Here is a 15,999-nt window from a genome sequence, read left to right on the forward strand (position 1 = left end):
AGTCATGTCCAACTCTTTGTGACCCCATGAATCTCAGCACGCCAGGCCTCCCTGTCCATCACCAACTCCCAGAGTTTACCCAGACTCACGTCCATTGAGTCAGTGATGCCATCCAGCCATCTCATCCTCTGTCGTCCCCTTCTCCTCCTGCCCCCAATCCCTCCCAGCATCAGGGTCTTTTCCAATGAGTCAACTCTTCGCATGAGGTTTTACTTCGCCAAAGTATTGGAGCTTCAGCTTCAGCATCAGTCCTTCCAACACCCAGGACTGATCTCCTTTAGGAGGGACTGGTTGGATCTCCTTGCAGTCTAAGAGACTCTCAAGAGTCTTCTCCAACACCGCAGTTCTAAAGCATCAATTCTTCAGCGCTCAGCTTTCTTCACAGTCCAACTCTCGCATCAATACATGAACACTAGAAAAACCATAGCCTTGACTAGATGGACCTTTGTTGACAAAGTAATGTCTCTGCTTTTTAATATGCTATCTAGGTTGGTCATAACTTTCCTTCCAAGCAGTAAGCGTCTTTTAATTTCATGGCTGAATCACCATCTGCAGTGATTTCAGAGCCCCCCAAAATAAAGTCTGTTTCCCCATCTATTTGCCATGAAGTGATGGGACCAGATGCCATGATCTTACTTTTCTGAATGTTGAGCTTTAAGCTAACTTTTTCACTCTCCTCTTTCATTTTCATCAAAAAGCTTTTTAGTTCCTCTTCACTTTCTGCCATAAGGGTGGTGTCATCTGCATATCTGAGGTTATTGATATTTCTCCTGGCAATCTTGATTCCAGCTTGTGCTTCTTCCAGCCCAGCGTTTCTCGTGATGTACTCTGCATATAAGTTTAATAAGCAAGGTAACCCTAATTTTTGGTTAGAGGTTAGTATTTTCACTATAACTACTGTGTAAATATTATTCTCAGCTAAACCATGTAGTATACTAAGATGTGCTTTCTTATTTTAGTTTTTGTTTCCTCTTGAGTTAATCATTGGCTTTTTTTTTCATATGTCCTTATTAGCATTTTAGATATCTAGGTAACTCTCTGCCAAATAATAAATCTTCTCTCAGTACTTTCCAATTCATCCAATCACAAAAAAGTCAATTTCTTTTTTTACATTTTCTTTTCTTTACTTTCTCCTTTCCTTTACTTAGCAGTGTAATTCCCCTTTGTCTGAATGATTCCAATACATACTAGTTTCTTTCTAGCTTGTCGAATAGCTCGTGTTCTAGGATCTCCCACCACCGTATTCCTGGAAATGTTATTGGCTCTCATTCCTGTAATTGTATCTTTTATTTACAGGATCCTATGTCTTCCTCCTCCTTTGTTTCCTATTCATACTGAGAATCTGTCAGAGGTAAAGCTTTTGAGAACTGATTTGGCTGGATGTAGAATTCTAGATTGGAAATAAATTCCCTATAATTTTAAGAACATCGATGGTTCCATTGTCCTCTTGCTTCTGGTGTTGTTCCTAAGAAGTCTGATACAATTTTGCCTCTTAATGGTAACCTACTCCAGTATTTTTGCCTAGAGAATCCCATGGAGAGAGGAGCCTAGCAGGCTACAGTTCATGGGATCGCAAGAATCAGACATGACTTAGCGACGAAACCACCACCACCTCTGAAAACTTAGGATCTTCTCTTTTCCCCAGTGTTCAGAAATTGTGTGATGCTTGGTGTGGGTCTTGTTTCTTTCAATGGATCTGGATCTGAATTCTTTTACTTTGGAAATGGAAAGATCTGTTTGAAATGTTTTATTGCTGATTTTCTTGTTATTTCCAAATCTTTTTATTCAGATATGGGACCTCCTATAGTGTTTCTTTTGTTGACTATGAGGGCTACTCCATTTCTTCTAAGGGATTCCTGCCCACAGTAGTAGATATAATGGTCATCTGATGTAAATTCACCCATTCCAGTCCATTTTAGTTCACTGATTCCTAAAATGTCGATGTTCACTCTTGCCATCTCTTGTTTGACCACTTCCAATTTACCTTGATTCATGGACCTAACATTCCAGGTTCCTATACAATATTGCTCTTTACAGCATTGGACTTTATTTCCATCACCAGTCACATCCGCAAATGGGTGTTGTTTTTGCTTTGGCTCTGTCTCTTCATTCTTTCTGGAGTTATTTCTCCACTCTTCTCTAGTAGCATATTGGGCACCTACCAACCTGGGGAGTTCATCTTTCAGTGTTTTTGCCTTTTCATACTGTTCAAAGCTATGGTTTTTCCATTAGTCATGAATGGATGTGAGAGTTGGACCGTAAAGAAAGCTGAGCACTGAGGAACTGATGCTTTTGAACTGTGGTGTTGGAGAAGACTCTTGAGAGTCCCTTGGACTGAAAGGAGATCAAACCAGTCAATCCTAAAGGAAATCAATCCTGAATATTCATTGGAAGGACTGATTCTGATGCTGAAGCTGAAGCTCCAATACTTTGGCCACCTGATGCAAAGAACTGACTCACTGGAAAAGACCCTGATGCTGGGAAAGATTGAAGGCAGGAGGAGAAGTGGATGACAGAGGATGAGATGGTTGGATGGCATCACTGACTCGATGGACATGAGTTTGAGTAAGCTCTGGGAGTTGGTGACGGACCAGGAAGCATGGCATGCTGCAGTCCATGGGGTCACAGAGTCAAACATGACTGAGTGACTGAACTGACTGAGACTGTTTCTAATTTTTTAATCCTCTCTCTCTCTTTTAATATTTGTGTCTTTTGTGTTCTACTTTCTGGGAGATTTTCTCAGCTTTGTCTACCAACCCATCTGTTGGCATTTTTATTTCTGTGGTCATATTTTTTAATTTTCAGGAGCCTGTTTAAACCATTTGAATGTTTCTCTTTAAAAAGCCTCCAGTTCTTGTTTCATCTACATAATATCTTTATTTCTCTAAGGATATTAATGATGCATTTTATGAAATTTTCTACCATTGCCTTTGTACTCTTTAGGGTTTTAAAAAATTGTCATTTTGTTTCTGTGTTTAGGGCTTTGCTCATCAGATACTGGTGATCTAGGGTTAGCCATACCCAATCAACTAAAAACTAACCAGAGATTTCAGAGCCAGATGTGTTGCCTGGTGGACTTCCTTATAGGATGATCTGGCTAGGTTATTTTACTGTTGATTCCAAAACAGTATCTGTAAGTCTTTTCTCAGGGGCTACTCAGTTGCACAAGAATTCTCCAGTCTCTTCCTGGGGGCCAGGGTCAACAAGAGGGTCAACCAGACTGGCTGCTAAGATTTTCTAGAAGCTTAATGGGGGAAGGACTGGAAGGCAGTCTCATCATTTATATACAGAGTTCGTTTACTCCTCTTGTTTCTATTTCCGGCACAGACTGTATACTTTCAGTGATGCTGCTTTCCAAATATCCAGAGCATCTTGGGTTCATTCATTCTCGACAATAGATTTCCATTCCTGTACCTGCTGGAGCCCAGGAGAGCAGGGCAGGGAGGGAGGGACTCTTAACACATTCAACCCATCTTTCTGTTCTCAACCCTTCCCAGACCCCTCACTTTCAGAAATGCCTGAGCTTCTAATTTCTGAGCCTTCCTGGGGCTCAACAGTGAAAATGAGATAGATTCTGAGCTTTTGCCCCTGGTCATTTAGGTTTTACTTTCACAGGTTTGCCTAAGTCAATTATTTCTTCCCCATCTGCTTGAACGATCCAAAATCCTATTCTCTCCTTTCCAGTTTTTTTTTTTTTCCCTTTTATTCATTTCTTTCTCACTTTAGTAGGTGTTGAGAAGGGAGTGGGGATGAAAGTGGCTGGTAATGACCCAGCAATCCCACTGCTGTGCATACACCCTGAGGAAACCAGAACTGAAAGAGATACATGTACCTCGGTGTTCACTGCAGCATTATGTAAAATAGTTAGGACATGGAAGCAACCTAGGTGTCCATCCACAGATGAATGGATAAGGAAGTTGTGGTATATATACACAATGGAATATTACTTAGTTATAAAAAGGAACACATTTGAGTCAGTCCTAATGAGGATGAACCTAGAGCCTATTGTCCAGAGTGAAGTAAGTCAGAAAAAGAAAGACAAATACTGCACAATAACACATATATATGGAATTTAGAAATATGGTATCAATGATCCTACATGCAAGGCAGCAAAGGAGACGCTGATGTAAAGAACAGACTTTTGGACTCAGCAGGAAAAGGTGAGGGTGGGACGATTTGAGAGAATAGCATTGAAATATGTATATTACCTTATGTAAAATCCATGACCAATGGAAGTTCGATGCATGATGCAGGGCACCCAAAGCCTGTGCTCTGGGATAACCCAGAGGGATAAGTTGGGAAGGCAGGTGGAAGGGGGAGTTCAGGACTTGAGTTCAGGACTTGTGTACCTGTGGCCGATTCATGTTGATGTATGGCAAAATACATTATAATATTGTAAAGTAATTATTCTCCAATTAAAAAAAAAAAGAACATGCTTGGTAAGCCCTCCATGTGCAACAGATGTCCACAGCCCTAAGGCCAGCAGTTTAAGGGGTTTGCAACCACTTCCTGGTCTTGAGCTCCTTCCTGGGGAAGAACTCTGTCTCTACTCTTTACTGTTTCCAGGGCCCTGGGTGAGCCTGGGACCCTGAATTTCCTCACCTTTCAAGAGCAGATAACCTTACTGGTTGTAGTGAGGGTAACTGGGATGTTATCTGGCTTGTATTTTTAGTCCCTAGTCCTCTGAAGAATATCAATAAAGACCAGCTACATGTTTAATATTAAAATTACTGGTAGGCTGTGTTGAAGTGAGAGGAAAGCTCACTGGATTACTAGGGAGAAGGTAATGCACAGGGGAACCAGAGAAGCCTCTCTTACAAATGCTTTGATGACAAGTTCTGGATTATCAAAAGTAATCATAGTCATGATGATAATCATTATTTACTAAGAATGTATAGGCATCAATCACAAGCTTTACACAATATCTCAATTAAACAACACAATAATGCTATAAATAGATATCATTATTATCTTGATTTTAAAAATGAGCAAGGAGAGGAGTGGAGAAGTTGGTCAATATCACAAAACAAAAACGGACAGTTCTCAGATTAGAACCTGCAATTTGCCTGGAGCTGTTGATACCACGGCCAGAGCTTCTCAAACTTTAATGTCCTCACAGATCACCCAGGCTCTGGTTACACTGCAGATTCAAGTTCAGTCGGCTTGGCACAGGGCTGAGAGTCTGCTTTTCTACAAAGCCCCCAGGTGACCCTGAAACTGCTAGTCCCAGGACTGCGCTTTGACTAGGCTCCAGACTGAGATCTCTCTGTGGCAGCTGTGTCATATGGAACCTAACTTCTCAGGGTACAAAGGAGCCCATGGGAACAGTAATGGTACCATATCCCTGGTGGTTCAGAGGGTAAAGAATCTGCCTGCAATGCTGGAGACCTGGGCTCAATCCCTGGGTGTGGGAGATTCCCCTGGAGAAGGGAATGGCTACCCACTCCAGTATTCCTGCCTGGAGAATTGCACGGACAGAGGAGCCTGGTGGGCTACGGTCCATGGGGTCACAAAGAGTTGGACACAACTGAGAGACTAACACATTCACATTTGCATTTTTTCCATAAACAGTAATAGTACAACTTTCATTATCCACCTTCCATTTTCCTACCCGAGAAGGACTGGCAGGCATTCACATCTCCCACCATACACATTTTCCAGGAGTACCGGTGTGTCTCATATGCACTCACAGCCCTCTCTACAGCTGTGGTTGCAAGATACTCTCTTCTTCCCACCACCTATGAAGCCCAAGGGTATCTTCTCACTGTTACCACTGCATTTCGTGCCTTCTCTGAGCATTCCACCTGCAGTTCTAGTTCCAGGCATTCTGAAACTCAGGATCCTCAAGGTATGGAAAGGCCTCATGCCTTCCTATGAGCCCTCAGCAGAGTTGTGATGTGTTTCTTGCAGAAATAGGGAGAAGCCCATCTCCCACGCAAAGTCACATGGACCCCGGGTAACAGGACTGAATCTCACAGGTTCTTTATGAAAACAGCTCTGCCAGCTGCCACCTGTAAGCTTACTGGCCTGGGGAAATAAAACTTCTGTCCTTCTGTATCCCCTTTCCCATCATTAGTCTTTACTCCTAGCTCACCTAGAATTCACCACCCTGCAAGCAAGTCAACTCAGGCTAGCTTCCAACATGAGTGGAAGGAGTGAGGATCCATTTAATTTGCTAGATGTTCTAAGCTGTGCCTTTTTATACTGTTATGCACAAGGTTGTATATTGTCACCCTGCTTAATTAACTTGTATGCAGAGTACCTGATGTGAAATACCAGGCTGGATGAAGCACACACTGGAATCAAGATTGTGGGGAGAAATATCAATAATCTGAGATATGCAGATGACCACCCTAATGGCAGAAAATGAAGAGGAACTAAAGAGCCTCTTGATGAAGGTGAAAGGGGAGAGTGAAAAAGCTGGTTTAAAACTCAACATTCAGAAAGCGAAGATCATGGCATCTGGTTCCATCACTTCATGGCAAATAGATGGGGAAACAGTGGAAACAGTGACAGACTTTCTTTTCATGGGCTCCAAAATAAGTGTGGATGCTGACTGCAGCCATGAAATTAAAAGATGCTTGCTTCTTGGAAGAAAAGCTAGACCAACCAAGACAGCATATTAAAAAGCAGAGACATTACTTTGCCAACAAAGGTCCGTCTAGTCAAAGCTATGGCTTTTCCAGTAGTCATGTATGGATGTGAGAGTTGAACCATAAAGAAGGCTGAGCGCCGAAGAATTCATGGTTTTGAACTGCGGTGCTGGAAAAGACTCTTGACAGTCCCTTGGACTGCAAGAAGATCCAACCAGTCAATCCTCAAGGAAATCAATGGTGAATATTTATTGGAAGGACTGATGCTGAAGCTGAAACTCCAATACTTTAGCCACCTGATGTTAAGAGCCAACTCATTAGGAAAGACCCTGATGGTGGGAAGGATTGAAGGCGGGAGGACAAGGGGACGATGGAGGATGAGATGGTTGGATGGCATCACCAGCTCAATGGACATGGATTTGAGCAAGCTCCAGGAGATGGTGAACGACAGGGAAACCTGATGGGCTGCAGTCTATGGGGTCACAAAGAGTCAGACACGACTGAGCAACTGAACAACAACAACCCAGCTGTGTGTGAATTTCAGCATAGGCTCAGCTAGAACCATGCTCATGTGTTACACAAGGCATAATAAAGGAGATTTTGGAGAGACATCTGAAAAATTCAAGTCCATCAGAGGGTCAAGCAAAAGCACTGGAATAAGTCTAGGATCTGAGGTCAGAGACCCATCTCCATTCTTAACTGTGTGACTTTGGGTTTTTCAGGAACCCTCTCTGATTGTTTTCCAAAACTATAAAATTATGAGGAAGAGGCTCCAGATGATCTTTAAGCTGTACCCTTCAGGTCTGTCTGAACTTCTGCTATCTTCTTGTAGCACTTGGTGATTTTTTGTCATTGTTCAGTTGCTAACTTGTATCTGACTCTGTGACCCCATGAACTGCAGCATGCCAGGCTACCCGGTTCTTCACCATCTCCCGGAGTTTGCTCAAACTTATGTCCACTGAGTTGGTGATGCCATCCAAGTATATCATCCTCTGTCACCCTCTTCTCTTCCTGCCCTCAATCTTCCCCAGCATCAAGGTCTTTTCCTGTGAATTGACTCTTCATATCAGGTGGCCAAAGTATTGGAGCTTCAGCTTCAGCATCAGTCTTTGGTGGTTTAGATAAGTCTATAAGAAATCATTCCTACTTCCGAACTATCTGTGGTACCAATTAGAAATCAGAGCAGTGCTCAGGAGAGAGAGCTCATATAATACAATCAAATGATTTGGGTTTTGCCACTTAATAGTGCTGTGATCTTAGTCAATTCACTCTTCCTTTCCAATTTTCAGTTTTCTCACTGTTAAGCAAAGGGGTTGGAACAAATGAACTCATAATAATATGCACTGGTTTCAAACTGTAGGCTCTTGGGCTACATTCAGCCCACAAGCCTGTTTTGTATGAACCATGTAACATTAAATAAACTTTGAGTCTGGTTGGCCAGCCTTTGGAAATTAGGAGATTTTACATAAAAATCTGGCTTCCTGGCTCTCCTTGAAAGATCAGAAAATTAGTAGCATGGGTCAGTGTTCTTGGTGAGTCATCATTGGCCTGAACTGCACTGCAGCTGTCCTTTGGAAAGGCCATGTCACCTCTGTATTGTCACAGCCCCTCCTGGGCCCATGTATTCATTCACATTATCTGCCCAAGTCCTGGAGATAGCGGAGTTTATGATCCCTGGGTAGTAGTTACACTGACTAAGTGGGTAATATCAGATGAGTACTTATCCTTTTTAAGATGCAGGATCCAAATTACAGAATGGGGACAATAAATGCTCACATCATTTTATTGACTGAATTAATAAGATGAAGCTGGAATCAGCATATTTTTCTAAAAAGGACCGGAAAGTGAATATGTCAAGCTTGGTAGGCCACATACAATATCTGCTGCATATTGTCTTGTACTTATTGTTGTTGTTCTTTTTTTAAACAATCTTTTAAAAATGTGAACATTCTTAGCTCTCAGGTCCTGGGTGTATCGGGCCTATGGGCCTTGTTCCCTGAAACGAAGTGTATGAAGTGCGTACAGTAATGCCTGACCAACCGAGGATGAAGAATGCACTTCTCCATACTGCAATGTCAGGCCTCGTGTTCCCTGACTCTGGGACACGGGTGGACACTGCGGGGCCCCTCTGAAGTGCTCATGGCTGCTCTGATTCTCCACTGACAATACAGAGGGGGACAGCATTTTGTCTGCAGAGACACGCCTTGCTAAACAGGAAGCCCTGCCTGGCGTATAAAGAGCTTCAGAGCAGCACAGAAGTACAGTGTAACTGTGTTATCACCATGAAATCAAAGCCATTGTTTAAGCCATTTGCTAAACCACGTCTCCATTCCAGTTATTCTGCTTGAAACGTTACTGAACAATCACCGCCGGATGGAGACTTGGAGGCCCCTGAAAGTCTGACGAGAGGTCCCTGTGCTCACAGACTTTCTCCTTTGTTTCGGTTCCTTCACTGCCCTCCTTCCTACCGCCCCAAACACCTTATCAGTCATTGTTTAACTGGAATGACAGGGATGCAGCTTGTGATGAAAGGCACTTGACAAAATAAAATTGCATGGTGTTGCAGGACTCTCACACACGCGGCTTGGCATAATTAAAAAAAAAAAAAAGACACGGTGTTGTTTTCTCTTTCAAAGAATGTGATGGCTGAAGCTAAACAAATGCTAGTTATTTTTCACGGTGTCCAAGGAACCAGAGGAGAGTCTTCATTGAAATAAAGGAGCCAAGGAGCACACCAAGGGTTGGTTCAAAAGATCTAGTTACTTTTCTTTCCTTACTGGTTCTTCACCAAGAAATGGAACAAAATCATATCAGGCAGCATGAGCCAAGTTCCTAGAATGACGTTGACCTAAATTCCTTTGACATGGGCCCTGAGCATCCTGTTTGTGGGGACTCATCACTCTTGCATTCATTTAGCAGGCTCTGCTTGTAGCCTTCCTGGGTGCCAAACCCTGTGCTGAGAGCGAGAATAGAGGGACAAATAAATCAAGGACCCTGATATCTAAGCATGCATGGTCTAAGGAGGCAGACAGACAGATTAAACACATAATCTCAACATAAAGTATTCATTAGTGCCGTGGCAGCACCAGCCAACACTGAAAAAGCAGTTATTATCTGCCAGGCATTCTTTTATGTGCTTTTTATATGAGTAATTCATTTAATCCTCCCAACAATCCCAATAGTTATATGACATTTTAAGTCTTCATTTTACAGATGGTAAAAGTGAGGCGAGCGGCTACATAATTGTTCATCGTTTAAGTCCACTTAACTAATAAGTGGTGGGGCTCTGATTGAAACCCAAAGACTCTGACTTCAGGGCCAGAGTACTTGAAAGGCACCAAGTAGCCTCTTGATAAAAGCACCTGGACCATGTTCTGGGAACACACTACTAAAAAAGCCCTAATTCTGCCTTCAGAGGCCAGGAACACATGAACTAACATGATACTTGCCTGGTTCTAGGCAAAGTAGAAACACATGCTCAGAGAGTGATAGCTGTGACAGGCTCCAAAAGAGAATATTCAAACCTGACTGTTACACTTGACTCTTCTCTTTTAAAAAAAAAAAAAACAACAACAACACTCACCATTACCAGTGGTGGCCTGTCCAACATTAGTCTTTCCTGCAGTTCTGGAACCTTCAAGAGGGCAGGTGCCTGTCCTGTTGACTATTGTCTGCATAATGCCCAGTACAGGCTTAAAAAACATATCTTGAGACAAATGAACAAATCTAGAGAAGGCCAGACAGTAGGATGAGGAGTAAGCTAGTATTATATCTACTATGGACAAGGATTACTGCTCAGGTTTATTTTATACTCATAAAGTAGAAATTTAAAATTCTCATTTCACACTGCTTTTTTTTAGACATGCCCATGATATTCTTAAAAAGGCTTTAAAATCTGTTATCATCAAAGCTCCCATTACTATCTGTATCAGTGACATCCTGTACATACACCTTAAACAATTACTCTGTGTGCAGAACTCTAAGCACAGTGCTGTACTTCACCCATGATAGCCATTAATTCAGTTAGTTTATTCAGCCATTAATTCATCAGTGCACTTCAGTCACTCAGTCGTGACCGACTCTTTGCGACCCCATGGACTGCAGCACACCAGGCTTCCCTGTCTATCACCAACTCCTGGAGTGTACTCAAACTCACGTCCATTGAGTCGGTAATGCCATCCAACCATCTCATCCTCTGTCATCCCCTTCTCCTCCTGCCTTCAATCTTTCCCAGCATCAGGGTCTTTTCCAGTGAGTCAGTACTTCACATCAGGTGGCCAACGTATTGGAGTTTCAGCTTCAGCATCAGTCCTTCCAATGAATATTCAGGACTGATTTACTTTAGGATGGACTGGTTGGATCTCCCTGCTGTCCAAGGGATTCTCAAGCCATTAATTAGGTGAAATGCAATGATGTTATATTTGCATACAGCACATTTTTAAATGCAAACCCATCCACGACAGGAAGCAAACCTTATTTTCTTTCTCCAGTAGATGAAAACCATGCCAATGGCCAAGTAGAAACCTTCCAAGCAGTCAGACTTTCTTGTGGAAGCTGGCAGGATTGTTTAGGAAAAGAGCTGTTTTGACTTTGCTAGTCAAATCAGCAAAAATGTCTAAGGCTGGGGATAAGAGGGAAAAGATGGGATCCATTTGCCAAGATCTTAGAAGTAGGATTTTAGAACAGCATCTCCAGCCTTTCTGGCACCAGGAACCAGTTCTGTGGACATCAATTTTTCCACAGACCAGGGGTTGAGGGGAGACAGTTTCAGGATGATTCAAGCACATTACATTTCGTGTGCACTTTATATCTGTTATTATTACATTGTGATATATAATAGAAATAATTATACAGCTCACCATTACTTGCCACTCACTGATAGGGTTCTGACATGAATCTGCAAGCAACTGACTTATCATGGTCTCTGTGCAGTCAAATCTCTCTTGTTAATGCTGATGCTGATGCTGCTACTGCCAAGTCGCTTCAGTCATGTCCAACTCTGTGCGACCCCATAGATGGCAGCCCACCAGGCTCCCCCATCCCTGGGATTCTCCAGGCAAGAACATTGGAGTGGGTTGCCATTTCCTTCTCCAATGCATGAAAGTGAAAAGTGAAAGTGAAGTCATTCAGTCATGTCCGACTCTTAGCGACCCCCTGGACTGCAGCCTACCAGGCTCCTCCATCCACGGGATTTTCCAGGCAAGAGTACTGGAGTGGGATGCCATTGCTTTCTCCGCTCATGTTAATGATAATCCACATTTTCATCCACTCCTCAGTGCTAGCATCACTGCCTCAGCTCCACCTCAGATCATGAGGCATTAGATTCTCATAAAAAGTTCAAAACATAGATCACTTGCATGCACAGTTCACAGTAGGGTTCATGCTCCTATGAAAGTCTAATACTGCCACTGGTCTGACAGGATGCAGAGCTCAGCAGTAATGCCAGTGATGGGGAGTGGCTGTGAATACCCCATTGTCCACCTCCTGCTGTGAGACCAGGTTCCAAACTGGCCGGTCCGTGGCGTGGGGATTGGGATCCCCTGCTCTAGAAGGTTTGGTGATTTCATGATTTCCTTTTCACACATCTTTACAAGTATCACACTGAGTGTAGATCAGTCTGATAGGTTATTCCAACACTTACAGATCTTAGAAAAACAGGAGGATGCAGGTGCATGAGTTGAAGGGGAAATTTTTTATGTAATCTGTTCTTCTAACATCTACAGCTCTGTGACTCTTTCCTGGTAATTTTCTGCTCCAAATAAAATTTTTTGATGAGGAAATTATTGTAGAGGAATGATTCAGATGCTTAAGACAATATGTGACTTTCCCCTGAAGTAATTTCCCAAGGTGGGCCACAGAGAGCTTTTTACCTACAACCATGCAGGACGGCATGTTATAATTCCTATGCATCTGGTATAAGCTGTGAAGTGTTGAAATCCTAAAGCCATGTCCTTTCCCACCTCCAGTGGGCACAAACCTCATAAATGAAGGCAGAAGTTTCTCCAAGTGGGCTTCCTCTGGATAACAGCTGCTCTTCAAGTTGTTAAGTATACCCACACAGACAGAAAAGTGGAGAGCTCTGGGTTAGCCTGACCTGAGTTCCAATTCTATCTCTGCTACCAAGTAGCCCTATGTCTCTGGGCAAATCCTGAGGCTGGCATGGAACAGTGCTTTCTCCCCTTTCTGATGACATTTCCAAATCAGAGTGGAACAGAAATGGTAGCAAAAGTTACACGTCCCTTTAGAGATAAAACACAACAAGCTGTGATTTGCCTAACCCTGGAACTGGAAAGGCATTTACAGTCAGAAAAAAATAAATATCTCCTGACCCTGCTCTGAGCTCTGAGACAATATGAAGCATGAGAGTCATATTTTCTTTTCATTCCACAAATAGTTATTTGCATTTACATTGTTCCAGCCACTGTGCTAATCTCTGAGGATGCCATGAAGAGAAAATGCAGACTCTGTCCCTTTGGAGTCATTCGTATATACGCGTGACCTTCCGTACACATTATCTCAGTGAGGTGAAATTTGCAGTGTTGATGACTCCATAGTACAGATGGAAACACTGAAGCCAAGAGCCAGGAAACTGGAGCTAAAGCAGGGGGTGGAGTCGAGAGCAACAGTCAGGTAGCCTGGGTCTACAGCCAGGAGTCTTAGCACTGTACATGTGGCCCCCCATTTCTATACCAACACCACCAACACCAGCGTCTGTTTCATGTGGGCAGTGCATAAGCCACCTTTGTCTACTCGATGTCAGTGGTCATACAACAATGCTGTAATGTCAGTATTTTTATAACTATTATTTTCATATTTCATTGATGAAATTGACTCAGAGTGGTACCATAGGCGAAGGTCATCCAACTATCTATTTCGCAGCAGAGCTGAGACTAGATTTCAAGACTTCTGATGCCAAGCTGTGTCTGCCATTGGTTGACTCACAGTTTAAGTATTTCTAAATTCAGAATTCTGAAGCCATGCTTTCCCTATTTTAGCTTATTTCCATAACCTATGTAAATTAAATTCCTGCTAACAGGCCATTTTGTGGCAAATTCTCAATAATCAGGGAACCAAGGCCCCGCAGGCTTGCAAAGTTATTTATGGCTAACTCAGAGGGCTGCTATTACTCAACCTGGGTGTGCTACAGCAAGCTCTTTCCTCCTGTATGCAAGCTGGCTACTCCGCTATATTTCTCTTCGTTCATTCTTCATTCCCCCCTCAGCAAAAACGGAGACACCGGCTTCTAGCATAGAAGCATTTCTATATGCTAGATTTTCTGATAAGGGTGTGGTGGGCTGGCAGAAGTGTGATTTGCAACTATGTGTCAGAAGAAAGGCACTTTTTTTTGGAGTGAGGCTGATTGGACCAGGTTCCAAGTGGTAAAAGCTGTCTCCAGAAAAGAGTTCTTTACCCACAGTTCACCATTTGTGAAAATAAATACTTTCGGAATCTGCTTACGATGTGTAAGGACACAAAATCCAGGAAATCCAGGTGTTTCGTTCTTGTGCTAATACCGTTGTTTTCTGATGGGCTCAGGTTTCTACTGGCTGCTTCTAAACAGGATACAAACAGGGAGCTCAGAGCTCTCTTCAAATTCAGCAGCTCCGTGGGTGACCACACTGTAATTTTTTTCTGAGTTAAATTACTAAATGTGTAAGTACTACCTGAATGGATGGTCCCTTTAAACTCAGAATGCCCAACATAATTATTTTATTAATAAATCTCTACATAATACATTATTCTAGTCTCGAACCAACAAAAGGCTTCTAAAGCTGCAAAGGACATGACAGTATGACACATATTTTCAATGTTCTAAGGGATACCCATTTTTTTCCCCTTCAAATAATGCTTTTTTTCCCCATTTATTTGGGTTGAAATTTTCTATGGCCCTGGTCTAACGCATCAGCTGAAGAGAGACCTCTCCACTGCACAGGTCCTTCCCGACCCACTTCGCTATTTAGAAATCTATGAATAAAGAAACCAGAGGTGGCGTCTGCATGACTTGGAAGAATTGTGGAATATTCTAAACCAGAGGATTTGACTCTTTTTCTTCTGCTTCATCATTTTCACAGTCCCTTAAAAGTAACTAAATTTGTGGTTCTCCTCCACCTGGTACAATTTTACTTTTTTCTATTAAAGGCAATTTAGTCAATGTATAATGGGATGGGACTCTACCTTTTTAACATTGTGAAGTTTTTCACACATATAAATTCATGTAAATCCTTTCTCGGCCGTGTGTCCTAATTTTTAGATGGCGGAGATAGGTCCCTGTAGCTTGGTGGCCCATGAGAAGCCTGTTGGGTAGACAGGTAGCCTGTTGGTGACCCTCTGCTTTATAACGTGGGCCCCAAAAGACAAACACTGCAAGTCAACTCATTTTCAAAGCTTCCAAAGGATGAGTGTTTAGCATGTATGAAGTTCTGTACTATTCATAATAACCTTGCAAGCTCATTATACAGATTACTAATATCATTAGTAAACTCTTATTATCCCCATTTTATAGACAAGGTAAAGCTCTAAGTCACACTGCTGGGAACTGGCGGAGCAGAGTCTGATGGTCTGCAGAACCTGAAACCCATGCTCTTTCTGCCACCAGCACCCAATCCCTGCTGGGGCCCTGGACTTCCTCCACTATGCAGAAAACCCTGGCTCTAGAGCTCCCAGCTAACAACCATAGCCTCGAAACAAGAGGGGACAATTGAGCTGGTCCGATGTGACCCAGAGCAAAGATCTAATTCAGAATCATTTAGCTTCATACCTGCCACCTGAGACCGCAGCTGTGTTCCTCCAGTGGCAGGGCCTTGACCAACAAGCATATACTTCTTTAGACGCACAGCAAGAATCTCTCTGACTCACTTCTTAGGACCAGCACTTATGGAGGTCCTGCTGTTAAACAACTTCTCAGCAACTATCATTTAAAACCACATTTGGTACACAACAGGAGGAACACCCATACCTACTGAGAATTCTCATTCTCTGGTTTTTCTGCAGATCCCTTCTCGCTGTTCCATCCTTGGTCTGTATCCCCAGAACCATTTGCACATTTCAAAAGCAAATGCTCAGTTTGTTCTCATGATGCAAAAGATAGAAAGAGCATCTCGAGGCCCTAGCTACCTGATAAAATTCACAGAACTCAACTCGTCTTTTGCCGCAACTCACGCTTGATTTTTATATTAAAAACAAACCAATTCGAAAATGCTGAAAGTGAGTATCTGATCTCTGAAAGAGAAAGCACTTCTAAGGATAATAAAGGGAAGAAACTGCAATGAAAGACATCAGTAGATGGACTACATAAGACTTAAATGACTGCACGTCAGAAGAATTCATTAAAAAATAAAAGGCAAATAACATTGAGGAGATATTTTTAATAGAAGTGGCAAAGGTTTAATATCCTTAATGGAGATGG

General features: G+C 42.5%; 1 protein-coding gene across 2 annotated transcripts in view; it reads right to left on the bottom strand.

Moving 5' to 3' along the window:
• Positions 1-15,999, bottom strand: part of TENM4 (teneurin transmembrane protein 4) — a 1,162,188-nt gene that overhangs the window by 870,983 nt on the left and 275,206 nt on the right. The gene's annotated exons all lie outside the window — the stretch shown is intronic.

Source organism: Bos grunniens, chromosome 29, assembly GCF_055505025.1.
Source record: "Bos grunniens cultivar Pamir isolate PY7600 chromosome 29, Bosgru_T2T1.0, whole genome shotgun sequence".
Taxonomy (NCBI): domain Eukaryota; kingdom Metazoa; phylum Chordata; class Mammalia; order Artiodactyla; family Bovidae; genus Bos; species Bos grunniens.